Here is a 19,112-nt window from a genome sequence, read left to right on the forward strand (position 1 = left end):
AAGGGTCTAGACCCGAAACGTCAGCTTTCCTGCTCCTCTGATGCTGCTTGGCCTGCTGTGTTCATCCAGTCTACACCTTGTTATATCAGATTCTCCAGCATTGGCAGTTTCTACTATCTGTAAAAAGTTTTTCTGCATTGTCATGGTGTTGGTTTCTGTTTAGCTGTAGGAAAATGACTGTGACCTTAATAAGAACATCAGTCATAGAATAAGTGTTGCTAAAGTGTTAAACTTGTTAGTTTTCTGATCAGAGTAGTCAATTTCAAGACTTGATGTGTAGTCTTCATCAACCATGGTAATGGGTGGTGGTGTTTGAGAACTAGTGTACAGCCAATAGTAGTGATCTGTATCAACGCAGCTGATCTTGTTTTGGATTTGATTTGAGCTCATGGTTAAAACATATATTATTGAGAGCTTCATTTGATGTTGTGTGATGTAAGTTTTCCAGGTCTAATTGAGAGCGATCTCGTGACAGGAAAGTATCATAAAGCTACTTACTTTTACTATTCTGTGTAATTCAAATGCAACATTAAAATGATTTCACTTCCTCAACTTTGCACCACAAAACAAGGTGCGCTGTGACTCTAAATAACCAGATTTGCATCATGGCACAATGAATTTGCATCGTGCAATTTTGAACCATGTGCATTTTTGGAATCATAGAAGCTGAATAAAATGTTTCCCCAATTTTCACGATTATTGTATTGAACTTCCTCTTGAAACAAAACCTTAATATTGGAAACTCTCATCTACCAATTTCTTTGTAAGAAAGATAATTAGTCAGGAGAAATTTCTTCTCCTGAAGGTAGTCAATCTGTAGGATTGGCTACCTGCAGGGGCTGGGTCCTTTTAAGGCCGAGTTAGACAGATTTTCAATCAATAAGGGAATCGGGAGTTATAGGGAAAAGGTAGGAAAGTGGGTTGCCAGATAAGCCATAATCTCATTAAATGGCAGAGGACACTTGATGGACTACTTCTGTCCCTACATCTTGCAAATTTATGGTGAAGGCCAGTGTAGGATTCTTAGAATGTTGTGAGTTGTTGGGCCAAATGGTTTGAAATATGAGTATGAGGAAGTTGTATGCTGTGAACAATTTCATCTGTTAAATGGATGCAATCTCGCGGAGAATGCATTTGTGGTGCCTGGTTCTCTAATGGTCAACACAGACAGTCCTGTCAACAAGTTGAACTTCCTTAGTGGAATCAAAGGGGACTCCAGTCAATCAAGGAGTACTGTCACTGTCGGTCCAGATTCTTTTCTGGTTCCAGTCCAGGAGGTTGGCTACAATCTGCTTGGTGCTTGATTATTCCAAAACCCAACGATCTATATCTTTGCAGTTTGGAGTTTGGGCTGTATTCTGCCTGAAGTTTACAGATAATGCCACCCCACCTTTTTGCATCTTCCGATCCCTGTCCCGAAAGTGTGGAGCAAGCTTTGCTTTCTGGCCTATATCCTCAGTGTTAGTGGTCACGTGCCACATGGCAAAGGGCAGATCCAGGCTTACAGCATTTGAAGTACTGTGCAGCTGGGCTTTAAATGTGGCACCGTATGGGGAGTGAGCACTGGAAGGTGCTGTTATTGATGAGCAGTTCCATCCCTGCCATGCAGTCCCATAAGTAGGGCTCCAAAGGGCCTAGTTACCTAATTAATGAGGTGAACTGCAGAATATTGTGTGGGAAAAGTCATGGCAAAGTGGGCATCATAAATCGAACTTGACAAAACCGCTAACCAAAAATGCGAAAATTTAGATGATCGATAGCTTTATCTCCTAAGAGAATCAATGGATCGTAACTTGTCATGGATGTATCATCTGGTTCAACACTTCCCACTGCTCATTCCTGAAAGCAAAGAAAGAGCTGCAGTGTCTGTTGGTTCAAAAGGTCTTTATTGCTTCCTTGACGGTGACTTTATAACATAATTTGCAAGAGTTCTGGACAGACTAAGTTCACCGTTTCCCAGGCATTTCCATACTTTACAGTGCATCACATTTGCTATACAACTGCTACAGTAATGTGTTTTCCTGAATGAAGAAAAAGGTTTTAGCTGGATAGAATGAGGCATCCCACATGAATGAACAAATGATCTATGCTGATGTATTCAGATCATAAATGAAATTCTCTACTATTTATCTTCATTCTTAGTGAGTGCTAATGGCTTAATGTTCTCTCATAATGCCACTTTCCCCATCATTCAGCCCTTGTGAGGAATCTGCTAATGTTCTATGATTATCTTTCTCCTCAGTTCTTCCTTCTAATCACTCTTTTGCATTATTGGACTCTTTCTGTGACCAGGAACTCTTGTATTCATTGTGTACATTTCGAAGAAGCACAGATTAATTCTTCTGTACATGACTTGCCCCCTCTGTCAGATTCCACCTGCTGCAGAAGTGTGTAATACCATCTCTGAACAGGTTGATTAGAAAATATCTATTGTCAACGCAGACATGCAATTGCTAAATGCTTCTGGAATTGAGTTGCCTTTTGTTTTTGGTGTCCCGTTAAGGGTGGCAGAGGCATCCACCTAAAATGCAAATAGTACATAACTCGGTGAGACACAAAGACATCACAACAAAGTATTTGTGACTTTAGTCTGATCCCAAAGCAGAACCTCAGTGTTGCCAAAGAGGGGAGCTATAGTCTTTCCCAATTGCTGATTAAATTACTGAGAATACCCTTGTTATATGTGACTGTGATTACTATGTAACACCATGTAGTCAAAAGATTTGCAGACTTTACTGGAATCTGTTGGGGAAAATATGTTTCATGTATTACTGAGCCAGAGATGACTTTGTCGTTTGATTTATTGACCGATTGAAGAACATCATATAACTCAAAATGATTGTTGTTTAAATAATGGCTTCTTTTCATTAGACCTCTTGCTCTCATTTGTTGGGCTTGTTCCTAATCTATGAAACCTGCCAAATACAATGCTCTTATACTTAGTTGCAGTTTAAATTGCACCTCAGATATTCATCTAGTTGCTGCTGTGCAGTTTCTAATCTGAAACCTTTGCACACCCACAACTTGAACAAGAAGAAGATGCAGAGAAAGAAGCAGCGTGGATGTTATGTTGGGAACTACCCTGCTTGCTGCTTTTGTTCAGCTGAAAACTAGATCAAGCAATGCTTTGTGCAATCCAAAATAGAATTGAAACGTACTGTAATAACAGTTTATTCACAACAAAATCTCCTGTTAGTTGGGTATACACTAACGTTTTGTACTACGTTGGTCCATTTGAAGTACGACATTCCTTTTTTTGTCATGAAGACACGAGACATTTGAGCATTGAGGGTATTAAAGGAAGAGTCATGAGGCTTCCTCCTTGTGTTTTTAAACCAGAGTTATCAACAAAGACTGGACAAGTGTAAATCTTCAAGCCTTGAAATGAGATTTTGAATTTGAATGCTTTTTATTGTTACGTGTATTTTACAGTGAAAATACAGTGAAACACTTTCATTTGTGTATAAGGAATTGATGTTCACGATGCATGTTATGAAAAATTCAAAAACAATTGAAATATTAAACTTCAATATTAATACAAGATAACAATTTAAACTAGTTAAAGACGAAGTTGGAACTGGTACCCAGAGGGTATTTCTCTTGTACATCAAGTAATACATAGGCTTGCTTCCCAAATGGGATGTGAATGAATTGGAATTGTTTGAGAATCAACTGGAAAAAGCACTTGTCTTTTTGAATGGATTAACAGAGATGGTCGGACTGTTTGTTCATTTTTTATTTGCTTAATTATTTGTGTGATTAGTGTAAAACATATTAGAGCTCTTGTGCAGTGGAAGTGTCCCTGCCTCCTGAATCAGGAGGCCCAGGGTTAGGTTTCATTTGCTCCAGAGATGTGTAATACCATCTTTCTGAACAGGTTGTTTAGAAAATATCTGTTGTCAATGATGACATGCAATTGGCAATGCATCTGACCTCCAATCTGGGCCACCAGTCAGAGATCTCCTAACACCCTTTCTTCCCCAACACCAATACTGCCTACTTCCACCTACCATGACACATCCTGCTTCTGCCACCTCTTGGCTCAACTGTGTGTTTGGCACCTCCAGACACTCTGCCAGTTCTTTCCTGGCCACCTACAGTTTGTAACCTCTGGAAACTTGAGCTAATCCAAAACTGATTTGCACCTAACCTGATCACTCTTCACCCCTGTTCTGGCTGATCTACATTTGTGCCAGATTACTCAGCTGCTCAATTGTTAATTTTCTTGTACTTTATTTGCAAATGCCATCCTAACTCTGCAACTTCTTTTGGCCCTATAAGCTACTGAGATTCCTGCAATTCTGGTCTCTTGCAGATGCCCAACTATCGTTTCTGCAATTTTGGATGCTGCACCTTCAACTGCCTAGGCACTAATCTTCTGCAATTCTCTCCCTACTCGTCGCAACTGCTCCTTCTTTAAAACTTGCCTTCGGACCTATCTAAACTTTTTTTGTCAAGTTTGCAGCTGTGAAGTTTTTGGACCATTTTACTACATTAAAGGCGTGATGTAGCTATTTGTTGTAGTTAAAATCAATGGATAAACTTAATTGTAATAAAAGGGCACCACAATCATGCATTGTGCAAGTAATGAAGAAGATGATAAATTATTATCTCTTGACAGCGCATGTATACAAGAGGCTTTTAGTGGTTTGTAGCCACAATTTGTGGAAGCTTTTGCAGAAAGTTGTTACTTAAAGTGGATCCAGTGAAATATACTGACAGATTAAAAGCAGTATCTAAATGCACACTTTTAGGAATAACAGCTCGTTCAGGGTTCTTTCTTTTTGCATAAACGTTTGATTCAGAAGCTTGTAGGTTCAAGCCTAATGCTGCATGATGCAAAATCTCTAGGCTAACATGTTTATGCAGTGCAGAGATTGTCTGTCTGCTGTGAGATGTTCGTCTAAACCACAAACATGGAAAACAGATTACCTGAATATTTTGCCTAAAGTAAAAGCAGACTGCTGTACAAGCTGAAGGGCTGGAATAAAAACAAAGTGCTGGAGACACTGAGCAATTCTGGCATCATCTGTGGAGAGAGAAACAAGTTCGTGTTTCAAAGCCAGCATGACTTGTATTTGTGGGATTTTTCTGATGTGCAAATTAGCTACTTCCTTCACCTGCATAATAAATGATCATCTTTCAAATGATCTATTTTCGAGCACTGTGGAAATGCCCTAACACTGAAATTTTTATAGAAGTTCAAATTAATTTTTATTCTGGTCTGCATTGGAGGCAGTCTAGAAAAGTTCATGAGGTTGATCCTAGGTAGGGATGGATTTTCTTATGAGGAGAGGTTGGGAAAGTTGGGCTTGTACTCACTGGAGTTTAGAAGAGTGAGAAGAGACCTTATTGAAAGATTTCTAGGGCACTTGATGGATTAGAAGTTGAGAGACTATTTTCCCCTTTTGAGATAGAGTCTAGACTAGAAGGCATAATCTCGGAGGAAGGAGATTAAGACAGATGAGGATTATTTTGAGGGTGGCGATTCTGTGGAATCCTGTATAGAAGAGGGTTGTTAAGGCTGTGTGATTAAGAATATTCAGGGCTGAGAGAGATTTGTAATCACCAAGGGAATCAAGGGTTATGGGGAAAGGGCAGGAACAGGAAGTTGGGAATTATCAGATCAGATGTGATCTTGTTGAATGGCAGAACATATTGGATGGGCTGAATGGCCATTGACTGCTCCTGCGTCTTATGGCCAAAAATGTTTTAAAATATATTTGGACTGTATTTGGAATATAAAATCATTCCTTTAGATATTGTATTATGTGACTAAACCACTTTGTTAAAAGTTTTGTTTAAGGGACCTTTTTTATTGGGATTCAGGATTAGCTAGAAATCCATTGACCAACCTTTGTGAAAAAGGGAGATTTTACTAAAGGTCACTAGTTGTGAATGAAACAGATCACAGCTTCCATCATCGAGTGAGTCATTTTGAGCTATCACTGTCTTGTGCCTGCATTGTAATGCTGACAAATTGTAAAAGTCATACTTAAATATATTCAAAAACTCGGCAGTCAGAGAATAACCCACTAGCAAGCTTGTGAATGAAGTTTTACCAGTAATTGAAATTAAGTGGGAGGATGCTCAAAACAGTGGGAACAATTAGAATAGTGTTTAACATCACTCATAAAGGCTTGGATTGTAAATAAGGGCAGCAGCCCTATTTAACTGTGACAACCGTTTATAATAGGGGCCACACTTACTGTCTGTACAGTGTCTGCAGCTGCACCAGCACAGATTTTTTTTGATTTTTTTTTAGTAATCTGAAAGCTATTTTGCAGCCAAAAATTCCGTGAGACAATTCATACAGTAGAATTGCACAAGACAGTTTGTGGAATTTGACTTCTTGTCCGGACCTCAGTTGTGTGAGACCTATATTTTAATCTCTTGGGCTTAGCAATTGCTAATATGTAACTGCAAGCGTAGTACTGTGAACTTCACCCTCCCTATAGAAATATAATAGATTGCAAGCAGCATAGTATTTGTCTTCCTTAAACAAGTAAACCTTAATGACTACTATATAGGAAATGGAAAGAGAGAGAGAGCTCGTAAAGAACAGTGTTGTACACCATTGTCTAAATCTCTGAAGAATTACTTAAATTGTTAAACAAGTAGGTGGGGGAGAAAAGTCAATTGAACATATGATACCTTTGCCAGGCAAACTGGGGATGTATGGGTATCTATTCTGAATAAAGGACCACTGAAAAAGTGGACCTTTTCATCTATTGGGTGTCAAGAGGTGAGTGGTTGGGGGGCTTGGTTGGAGGGAAAGTCACATGAAAATTTTTTAAAAATTTGCATGCTAAATTGTTACTTTTTTTGTTTAATTTAAAATACTGGAAATTGCCATTTATTTTTACACAAGCAGCAATTTTCTTTTTCGAGCAAAGTGTCAACTAAAGAGTACTTTTTAAAGACTACAATTAGATTTTTTGGCAGATTTCTTTAGGTGACAGATTTGCTCTGATTTTCCTATCATTAACGGGAATGCAGGCATCCTGTGATGGTATTCCGCCTTGGGAGCCTACAACCCAATGGTCTCTGTGGATTTTACTAGCTTCAAAATCTCCCCACCCCCCGGCCTCATCCCATGACCAATCCTCCCTCTCATCCCCGCCTCCTTGACCTGTCTGTCTTCTCTCCCACTTATCCACTCCGCCCACCTCACTGACCCATCCCCACCACTCCCTACCTGCACTCACCTATTGCCACCCAACCTACCTTCTCCAGCCCCAACCCTCCTCTCTCTATTTATTTCAGATCTCCCTTCCCCCTCCCCCATTTCTGAAGAAGGGTCCCAACCCAAAACGTCAGCTTTCCTGCTCTACTGATGCTGCCTGGCCTGCTGTGTTCCTCCAGCTCCACACTGTGTTTATTGTCCTGTGATGGTTGCTTTGTTGCCGAATAAAAACCTTTAATGCTCTGATTTTTGTTGTACAGTTTAGCCTGAAAATAAATACTTTGAACAATTAAGTCAAAATACTTGTATATGGGATGAATCACCGGTTGTTGTGGCATGGTGGTAGTGTCCTTGCCTCTAGGCCAGAGGGTTTGGATTGAAGTCCCACCTGCTATGGGCATGTATTGTAACATGCTTGAACAGGTTGATTTTAAAAATGGTTATTGAATTAATTTATTAATGTTGACATTACACAGCAAACGTGATATTTAAGAAACGTGAGCAATGGCATACTGATTAAATATGTGTGGGCTACTTAATAATAAACATGAACGTTTTCATCACATATTTTGGAATAAATGAATAATAGCATACTTTTGCCTGTGTTGCAAGGTGTAGTTTGGTTTGGTTTTTTTTCCTGCTGACCATGGTGATGCTCTAATATACTTTCTGTATGTCTTGCAGTTGGTGTTGAGAAGTGTACAAATGCAAAGACATTGCATGGGAATAATCTCGAAGGTGACCTGTATACTGCCTTGTCCAACTCCCGCGCCCTTCTCTTCACCACCTTCCATACCCATCACCACCCCCCCCACCCCACCCATCGTGCTGCCTTCTAGTGAGAAAGATTGTTGAATTCAAATAGAACCCATTAGATTTAATTAGTATTCTACTTAAGGAATTCTACTTATTGCACTGAGATAGTAGGAACTGCAGATGCTGGAGAATCCGAGACAACAAGGTGCAGGGCTGGATGAACACAGCAGGCCAAGCAGCATCATAGGAGCAGAGAGGCTGACGTTTCGGGCCTAGACCCTTCATCAGAAAAGCTCTACTTATTGCACTACTTGCTTGTTAATACAATTGGACTACCATGGCTCAAGAAAACAGCCCACCACAACTTGTCCATACCGTTTGGGGGTGGGCAACAAATGCTGGCCTTTCTGGTGTCATCTACATGTAATGAATGAATCAAAGACAGTTTCGCGGGTTGCAAAGTAATTGATTTGTACCTGACTGTCAAAGGAGTGATTGACATCAGCAAGTTGCTAGAATTTGGAGCCTAAGTCATGAAGTAATATTAATTAACATAACTAAAGTAAATGCACAAAGATGAAACCAAGAACTGCGGATGTTGGAGAAATCACTGGATAAACTCAGCAGGTCTTGTAGCAAGTGTGGGAAGAAAGCAGAGTTAACATTTTGAGTTTGGTAACTCTGCATCAGAACGATGTACGTAAATATATGAAGATACTGATGAGTTGCATAATTGTGCAAATGTGATATCCTTTGTATTGAGATTTGCTTTCTAGTGTGAAAATCAGTTCTTTGCAGGTTTTTGTAGAAAAATATTCACTCTCTAGTTTGCTTCTGAACAATTTCATTAGTGCTCAGTTGTTAATGACAGAAGGTGTAGATTGTGGTAAAAGGGGTATGAGCACAGAAGGAACATTTGAACAAAGCTACACCTGTTAATTCAGCTTCTGATGGGAGGAACAGTCGGCAGATGGTTCAGATAGCACTGATAGTGATGTAAAGCAAAGGAATACTAAAGCTTCCTCATGACTACAACTTGGACATCTCTCAAGGTTGCACGGTCAAAACTCCTTGTGATGGCTACCATTGGTTTGTGACTCCATGTAGCCTTTTCTTCGGCATTGTGGTGGGTCCAGCGTGGGACTCCAGTGGTGGCGGATTGGGTCCTTGAGCCCAGAGGCATGAAATGGACGAAATGAACTTTGTCTTAAATTCTCTGTTTTAATTTCTTCTTTTTCCCTTTTACTATATTATTGTAGAAGGATTAGTCTGAATGTTTTACTCCCTATTTTCTAATTTTCTACAATGGTTTTGTGCGTTTGAAGGTCTGTAATGCTGGACTTTTTAGTTCTTTATTTTCTATTCTTTCGCTAAGAATTTATACTCAAGAATCTGTACCTAGGTACCTTTGAACCTAAGATGACATTGTAAGTAGTGACTTGTAAACTTTTTGCTGCAGTCATGTGAGTAATGTGACAATAAAGCTCATTCAGTTCAAAACTCGAACTTCTGGCTGAGCAGGAAGTACCTTCACCACAGAGTGCGTTGGTTCTAGAAGACTCAATGCTGTTTTTTTCTCAAGAATATCTAAGGAGGGACACTAAACTATTGCCCTGCCAGGGGTATTGTATTCCCAGAAAATATATATAAAAATGTGTTCTTATTTGCAGGCAAACAGATTTTGAATGAAACATGAATAATAGTGTTGAGTTTACTTTCTGTTGTTCTAAACATTTGATGCATTTATCACAGCAGAAACTAAAGTTGCAGTTCTCTGATACATGTAGATTATTTTTATACATAGTTAAGTGAATTAATAGTCTGGCCTCAAACTTGTACTGCAAGATATTAACTTTTCTGGAATGCTGCTGAAAATTTACTGGTTACAGATTAAAGCTGCTATTGGCTCTGAAATGCTAGTTTTGGCCAATGAGGGAGTCAAAAATTGTAACTGCTTAGCAGTTTGTCTGCATGATTCATAGACTTTTTTATACATATTGAAGTTTCTTAAATTGTCTTGAAAAATTAGTCTATTTCCAAATGCAGCTGGTTCTGCTATAACATGATAGTTGCGGTCCTGTGCAATATTGTGTTATTGAAAATCACGCTGTAGAAATAACAGGGCCTATTGGAAAAGTGGGATTAGGGGCAGACCACCGAAAAATATCACTAACAATCACTCAAAAACCACTGAAAAGCCTAACACAAAGGATGGCACAATTAGAATACAAAATTGAATATACAATTTGAAATATAAGTAAATTCAAAACTTCACCTTGATAAAATGTCAAGAAGACTTGATGGGGGAAGAGGTTGTACTGTACCTCTCTCAGAAAGCACTTCATGACAAAGTCTGTGAAGTGATCACGTGATACCGGCGCGGAGACTCTTTTTTGGTGCTAACTTTGTGCATACTCATGACAAAGCTCATGAAACGATCATGTGATGTCGCCACGTACTCCTCTGCGCACCGATGGAATTGTGTTATAGAAATAGCATTGCCCTATTCATCAAACACATTACAGCCAATTCTCGTTGACGGAACATGCGTTATAGCAGAACCGACTAGAATCTATTGTAAATGTTACTAGCATAAAGCTTGCCATTTGAAATTGGTTCTACAAAACTAGTAATGGTATATTTTGTGTATGTTCAGTGAAATACTTTACACAGCTAACTCTTATTTTGAAAGGTTATAGAAATTTGCAAGGAGTGATTAGGTACATTGACAACTTTGTATTTCCTGACTATAGTGTCAACAAATGTTATTTTTACTGGGTGAAGTGTTGTAGCGATAGTTAGATCCGCAACAACAGTTCAGTGAAGCTCCAACAACCGTCAAGAAGCTTTGACACCAGCCAGAAACACAGTAACTCACTTGATTGGCACCCCATCCACCACTGCACAACTGCAACAGTGATTCCATCTACAAGATGCATTATTGTAATTTTCCAAGCCTCTTTCGACTCTCTTTTAAAAAATGACCTCCACAATCTGGAAGTAAAAGGTCAGCAGGTGCATGGGATGACCAGCACCCAAAAGTTTTCCTCAAAGCCACAGTCACCATTGCTTTGCTAGCGCTGTGCCAAAACCCTAGCAATTCCTACTAAACACTCCGAAATCTGTATCACAAATCACATCGGAAAGTCTGTTGTAAAATACCATATATCTGAAGAACAATGAAACTGATATCAACAATAATAGATTAATGGCTTTTTGAGGATAGTAAATGTTTGGTTTCCATTTTTGAATGGATTCAAACGCTCAATATGGAATACGCAATCGGGAGTAGATATTTTTCCAATCAGAGATGTTATTATACACCTGAGGAGGAGGTGGGACTTGAGCCCTGGCCCTCTTGGGTTGAGGGGTAAGGAGCGCAACAGCTGCCACAAAAGCCTTACAGTAAACTGGAGGAAATTGAACAACAAACTTGTATTTTTATAGCAATCGTATTCTATTTTTCTTCACAACCATCATTTGCAAACTGGCAAACAAAGATGTCTGATTTAATAACTTGTACTGTTTGTTCAGTCTGGAACAGATATATTATTTGAAGTTGTGGTTTTCACCCTAAAACAGAGATTTCAGTGATGACTTTTGCTTTGAGCTACACTTTTTTTTTGTCATGTGCAACATTCCCTGAATCTTGACCACTGATGGCAATTATTTTGTTTAAGTCAGTTACTGTACATTTCATTTGAATCACATTCTTCCCTGCTTAATTAACAAACCACACAAAATAAGAGGGTAGATTCCTCTAGGGAGGAGAAATCTGATACCAATTTATTAATTGTTGATTGAGATTTTCAGGTGTAGTAATATTTTAGAGAGCTATGTGGTTCTGCAGTAATGGTATTCTAATGAAATTTTCATTGGTGAACATGATGGAATGCGCAGAATTGGACTTTGATTTGTTGGTTAAAGCTTTTGTAGTATGTAGTGTCTTTTAAAATATGTTAATACCTCTTCAGACATTAGACTTCTCTCAGTATTGACCTCTGTGTTTGTTTGTCCCCAGAAATTCAATGGTCTGTTCTGCACCATAGTCATATTTAAAAAATATTCTCAAATTGTTAATTTTCTTTTGAGTTCCAGAGAGTAGTATAAATTTATGCAGTTGAATCATTTTAAGGTTGAATGGCTTGATCTCTATTGGCATGCTTCATATGGATGATGCTTCCAATATTCAGTAGCAATTAAAACGTTTGAGATGTTTGAGTAGCCAATCCTGGTTCCTGTATAGGTTCTCCTTTTAGTTTCCAGACTGCTATTTTGAATTAATTTTGGACATTGGCATACAGTTCAGAGCACATTTTGTCACGTATGTTCTATCCTAGTTTTATGAAGAAGCCTGCAAGAGGAAGTTGAAATTTTAACTTAACAGATGGCTCAGTCTTTTTACTTTCTCAATGGAAGTTTTATTCAACAATCTATTAAAGAATGCTGTTTCTTCCTAACCCACTCCACTGCCACCATTGTCTTGCTTGTCAACTCGCAAACATTTTGTCAATTGCAACCCACAGACTCAGACTTCAAGCACCTGATATATGAATTACGTTTTGGCAACAATCTTCAAATAAATTTGTAAAAAGAAGTCTGCAAGTTCATGTGCATATTGAAGCTCACTGCATGTGTATACTTAATCACCTACTCACACTGCCTTGCTTCTGTTTCATAGCATGTGGACAACAGCTTGATGTATAACTCTGACATTATGTTCAGAAAACCTGTAGAAGGAACAGAACCTTTATTTCCTCCCACACCCCTCCTTGCTAAAACATGGGGAGAGGAAATCTCTCACGTTATTGAAGCTGCTCCTTAAGATGTAGGAGCAGAATTAGGCCATTCAGACCATCTAGTCTGCTTCTGCTTTTCCAGTGCAATCATGGTGAACTGTTTATCTTCAATTGCAGTTTCCTGCCTTTTCCCTGCAACGCTCATTCAACTCACTGATGAAAAATCTATCTTGGCCTTGGATAAGCGTAAAGATATCTCTTAAAGCACCTTTTTTTTTGTCATAAAGAATTCCACAGATTCATCACCCTCTGAAAGAAGAAACTCATCCTTATCTCCGTCTTTTACGGACAACCCCTTCATCTGAGATGATATCCTGTGGTCCAAGACCATTCCACAAAGGGAAGCAACGTGTACGCACCTGTACTGACAAGCCCTGAAAGAATCTTGTATGTTTCAATCTGATGACCCCTTATTCTTCTCGATCCAAATGTGTAGAGAGCTAACTTGCTCAAACTCTTCCCCATAAGAAAGTCCCTGTATTTCCAGGATCAACCTGGTGACCCTTCTCTGGACTGCCCTCAGTGTCAGCATACCAAAACTGTTTACATATTCGAGATGTGGTCTAATTAGTGCCTTCTATTGTTTTATCAAGACTTCCTATTTTTATATTCCATTTCCTTTTAAATAAAGTTCAACATTCCATTTGCCTTCATTGTTACCTCCTGAGCCTGTATGCTAGCCCTCTGTGATTTATGTGTCCTTCTGTGCTGCAGCTTTCAGTAGTGCTCCTTCATTTAACTGAACTTCAGCTCCTTGTTTTTTATTTAACATTATTTTTCTAATCAGCCTGTTCAGAGGTGTTCCAATATGCATGTGGAGCAGGTGGGACTTGAACCCAGGCCTCTTGAACCAGGGCGAGGGACACTATCTCTGCACCAGCTCCTCTGTTCTTCTCACCAAGTGCATAACCTCACATTTTCCCATTATTGTATTCCATCTGCCAAGCTTTTTTGCCTGCTCACTTAACTCTGTGTCATCCTCACCACTTGCCTTCCCACCTATTCTTGTGTTAACAACATATTTAGTGACAGTACATTCACTTTCCTCATCCATGTCATTGTGTATATTGTAAATAATTGCAAACTCCAGCACTGATCCCTCCATTATTTTGCACCCTGAAGATACCCTCTTCATCCTCCACTCTGTCTTCTATTTGTTAGCTAATGCTCTGTCTATGCTAATATATTACACCCAACACCATATCTTATTAAGTAGCCTTATGTGCAGTATCTTATCAAACGTCTTTTGGAAATCCAAATATATTGACTGGTTATCCCTTTTTATCTTTCCTGCTTATTACTACTTGAAAGAATGCTAATAAGTTTGTAAGGCATGATTTCCACTTCAGAAAGCCATGCTGATGTCAAGGAGAGACTTCCATCCCTTTTGTCGAAAGGAAGTTCCTCAGAGAGTTGACTGGCAGCATTGCAATCCCCAATACTGAAGCCCATGGACAAATGGGCAAGACTGGGGTTTGGGGGAAATGGCTGGGTTCAGTAAGTAGAGGGTGGATTTAAGATTAAGAGGGAAGGATTAACTTTTGAGCGCCAAAGGATCTGAAAATGAGGATTCTGCACCCCTCCCTTCTTCCAAATGCCACCAGATCACTGCATGGTGTTGACCCCAACCCCACCCATGCCCAGCCCGGGTATACAATTGGTGAGGGTGGGATACAACCCTTAAGTGACCATTGATGAATCATTTTAATGACATCAATAGGATGAGGGGTGGGTAGGGGCTCCCAATGCCTTCCCCCCCCCCCCCCCCCCAGCCCTCTCCTGTTTTTAAAAAAAAAAAATGTTCATTTGGGTCTAAGTAGGTCGCAAGGCCACATGTTGGATTTATGTACCTTCTGGCCTCAAACCCACTGGTGTAGAGGAGTGTAACATCCAGCCCTGTTGTGTTATTAATAAAATTAGAAATTGTTGCTGCAGTTTCCTATCCTACCAGTTTGTTTCTCAAGCTTTGCTTCACTGATGGGAAGGCAACTAAGAATCGGGTACCAGCTGTGCAAAGATTGGAAAAATTCCTAAAAGTGTCTCTATTGAACCCTCAGCATCCTTTGTAGTGATAACATGTGACTTGATGAAAGACCTGAAGCAGGCTGTTTGCCTTCCTCATCAATGATAGGCGTTTGCCTAACTATGGACTGAAAGGAGGAAATGATGGTATGTAGCCTTTTTGAAGGGTAGATTGCAATTCCAACAGGAGTAAGGTTTTATTTTCTGTGTTGATATGATAGCATGGACAATCTGAAAAAAATGATGCTAAGCTTGTATTAGTGCTCAACATGCTGCTTTTTTTGTGCGTAATACTCTTCGTGATGAATTACATTGTAGATGATTAACTGTACTGAAATTTCACTTGTAAGTGGAAAGGAAACATTGCTTATAATTGTTTGGACTCTGCTAACTAAAACAGATATGCAGGGCTATTAAGAAATGAAGATGACATTGAATGAAATGCAAGAATGATGAGGAAATATGACGAGGAACAAAGGGCACAATTACTGCTGTCACTTCTGTGTTGCTGTGAAATAAGTGACAGTGAACTCTGACTCTAGAAACAGACAACAGACTCCAGACTCCAGCCTCGCTGTAGAATGCAGTGGTTTGAGGGCCCTAGCAGAGAGGATGCCTATCACATTCTTTTATTCTTGAAGCAAAGCTATGGATTCTGCAGGTTATGATGGGGTAGGGGCATCCAGTGTTTATGGCACTGGACCAGCAATCCAACGGGCCTGAGATCAAAACATATCACACTTAAATTGGAAAAATGAATTCTGTAACTCTGGCAATTTTGGGTTGATGTTTGATAATAAGGTTTGAGTGTACCTCTCTAATGAAGGACCAGTAACCATTTACGTGTTAGCCTACATGTGACTCCATTGCTATAATACATAGTTGACTCATGAGCAACAAAAAATGTTTTCCCAGTGCCACCCACACGAATAATGTTAGAAGTGCAGCAGCTGGTAATTGACAAGTAGTGGGGTAGCTGGAGGAATAGAGGTGTGGAGTATATTAAGGATTAAGAGTAATGTCAGTAATTTTATTCATGGATCACTTGTTCTAATTGTACTTAGCACATGTTTGATTTTTACATTTTTTTACACTGCAGTTGTACTCTAACAAAAATTTATTATTAGTTGCTGATAATGTGTGGGGAAACAAACTGGATTTGAAATCAGTAATTTTAACATGAGTGAGTAATAAGCAAACTTTAACACTTTCTTTTTGTGTACGGACATTGTTCATATCTTCTTTCCAATTTATGATGACTTATAAGTTAGATTGGACCAAGCAAAGAAGAATATTTGTAAAATGGTAAGTAGCAGGAACAAGCTTAGCCAAATCCTCAGTTTCAAGTATTAGTTTTCAACAATGGCAAATTCTGACGCTGTTGCTCTGAGTTGAAGCACAAGTCCTAGAAACACTAACCAGAATAAAGTTTCAACAGCACATGAATTTTCCAGGCATTGATTTCTCCTTTTTGGTTGAATCAAACTTTGCAGAGGAATTGGTATGTGTTAAAGATGAGTTGATTTCCTATTATGCTCGGTCAATTTCAAGAAAATCATTGCTTGTTGAATGGCTTTGGGAATTTTAAACTATCTTTTGGCATAAGATTGAGGAGCACGTGATTGTGATCAAGTTCACATGTCAGTATGGGAGAGTCTCCAAATGATAATTAGTAGAATACATAATTATCTTAAACACCTCCTTTTCTGGTGCTGTCACTTACAACAGTAAGATTTTCATATTGGCTGGAAGATGTGATGAGATACTCCAGGAGATTTCCATAGTTAGTGAAATGTGTTGCTGATGGCTCAAAGGGTATATTTTGAGAAAAGAGTTCCTGATGCTTTCCTCTTCAAACTCTTATAAATAGCTGCTTGAACCAAAAATGGTGTAGGGAGAGAATCGGACTAGATAGATCATGCTGCGTCTTCTAACTGTGATGGGTTCCTTATCCAGAGGTGAGCTTGACTGACTGACAGGCTTGGTTTCCTGCTGGAGGCACGACACCCCAACATAATGTTTGTGACCAAGTCATCCCTGGGGGTGGGATGGAAAGGAGACCTCTGGTCCGTGGGAAACGGGGGCTCACGTGAAGAACTCTTCCTGATCTACAGGGAGTGCTTGCAGCCTTCTTGAAGTTGTCCTCACTTAATGCTGCCGTGTTTCCTGAGGCGTTTGAAAACTTGGTTGCCCAGATGGCTGCCCCCTCTGGTTAAAGCCTGGAACTAAGTAGGATTGGAGCTAGTTTCCTAACATGCTTGGAGATCTTTCCCATTTAACCCCCAACCCCCGGATCCTCTACCCGCAATTTGATGTGCTAATTCCACCCCCCCAACCTAAGGCTTCCTGAAAAAGGAAATGACCCATAGGTCGTGTGACAAAACCCTGTTATGATCATTGCGAATAACTATCCAGAACATTTTAGTAAATTTCTTTTACCAATATAATGTTTATATTAAGTATTTAAGGTTATTAATTTAGCCTTTGCTGTAAATTATTGACCAGGGTTATCAGGCTTTATGTAGATGGCAACTCTTTTTTTTTTTTCATTATTTCATATTTTGACAAGAACTGTTATGATTAACTACTGAATTGTGGATGGATGAGAAAAGGACCAATTGTATCCTTGGCCAGAGATTAGCTGCTTCTGATTGTTGGCCGTTAATTATTACCTGAAAGATGATATTCAGGCTGTGTATGTGAAGATTGGCCAAGAACATTCTCTTCACTTTAGAAATGTTGTTGTGGAAACATGATTTGCTCTCAGTAAACATTTGCTTACTGATCTTTTTAAAGTTGCCACGAGATGAAATTTTATGAATTGGTACAAATGGCTTGAAATTTCCCTTTAACAAATGTTTTTACAGTTTGTTGGATAGTATAATTTCTTGACCAATGATATTTCCCACAAAGTTAGTAACATTATTAGAAGGGAGAACTTGGGAAATATCTTGCTGATAAGTTCCTGCAGATCACTCATTGTTTTTGTTAACCTCGCTGCATTAAATAGTTTCCTGGCTTCAGCTTCTATAGCTACTCTCAAGTGGATCTTGCACTGGCTTCAAACCCAAAATGTGAAATGCTAACAAATATTCAAACTGAATGTAGTAACTCAAAACTGTACATCTGCAACAGGCTGTGTGCTGTTAGAAACAGAATTATATTCGACCAGAACCTGTGACCTGATAACAGGACTTATTCCCTACTCTACCTTCCCCAGCTAGCCAGGGGATCAACCCTGATTTAGTGAAGATACAGAATAGCACACTAGGAGCAGCACCAGGTATGCTTGAAAATGAGGTGACAAACTGGTGAAACTACAATACATGACTACTTGTGTACCAAATGGCAAAAGCAGCGGGTGATGGACATGTCCAAATAAACTGACAATCAATAGATCAGTTCTAAGTTTGGCAGTCCTGTTACATCTAGTTGTGAATAGTGGTGGACAATCAAATAACCTCAGGAGGTGGTTGCTCCACTGTCCCTATCCTCAAGAATGGGAGAGCCCAGCACATCAGTATAAAACAGAAGGCTGAGGCATCAAAATTTCTTCAGGTAGAAGTGCCGATTAAATGATCCATCTGGTTTCCTGACGTCCTCAGCGTCACAAATGCCGGCCCTCAGTCAATCCAATTCAATCCTTGTGAAGGTAGTCCATCCCTCCAAAGGTTACAGGCCCTGAAAACATTCCAGCAATAGTAGTGAAGACTTGAGCTCCAGAACTAGCCGTGCCCCTAGCCAAGCTGTTACAGTATACCTAGAATGCTGACAATGTGGAAAATTGCTTGTGGCTGTCCGACACACCAAAAGGCCGGACATATACAACGCCTCACCCACCAATACTGCCCTGTCAATCTATTGTCAATCAGTAAAACGAACGACATCGTTGTTGAAAGCGCTATCGGCAGCGCTTACAAAATAATAACCTGCTCACTGCTCGGTTTGGTTTCTGCCAGGCTCACTCGGATCCTGACCACATTACCTTGTTCCAAACATGAACAAAGGCACTCAACTTCAGAAGTGAGAGTGACTTCCCTTGACATCAAAGTAGTGTTGACCGAGTATTGCATAATTGAGTCCTGGCAAAACTGTGTGTCAGTAAGGATCAGGGAAGACTCTTTGAGTTGGAGACACCTTAAGCATAAAGGATCATGGTTCTGGTTGTTGGAGGTCAGTCAATCACAGCTGGGGGACATCTTTGCAGGAATTCCTCCAGTGTGGTGTCCTAGGCCTAACCATCTTTAGGGACAGTAGGAACTGCCGATTGCTGGAGAATCTGAGGCAACAAGGCGTAGAGCTGGATGAACACAGCAGGCCAAGCAGCATCGGAGGAGCAGGCAAGCTGA

Source organism: Rhincodon typus, chromosome 33 (genome assembly GCF_021869965.1).
Source record: "Rhincodon typus isolate 14 chromosome 33, sRhiTyp1.1, whole genome shotgun sequence".
NCBI classification, from domain to species: Eukaryota; Metazoa; Chordata; class Chondrichthyes; order Orectolobiformes; family Rhincodontidae; genus Rhincodon; species Rhincodon typus.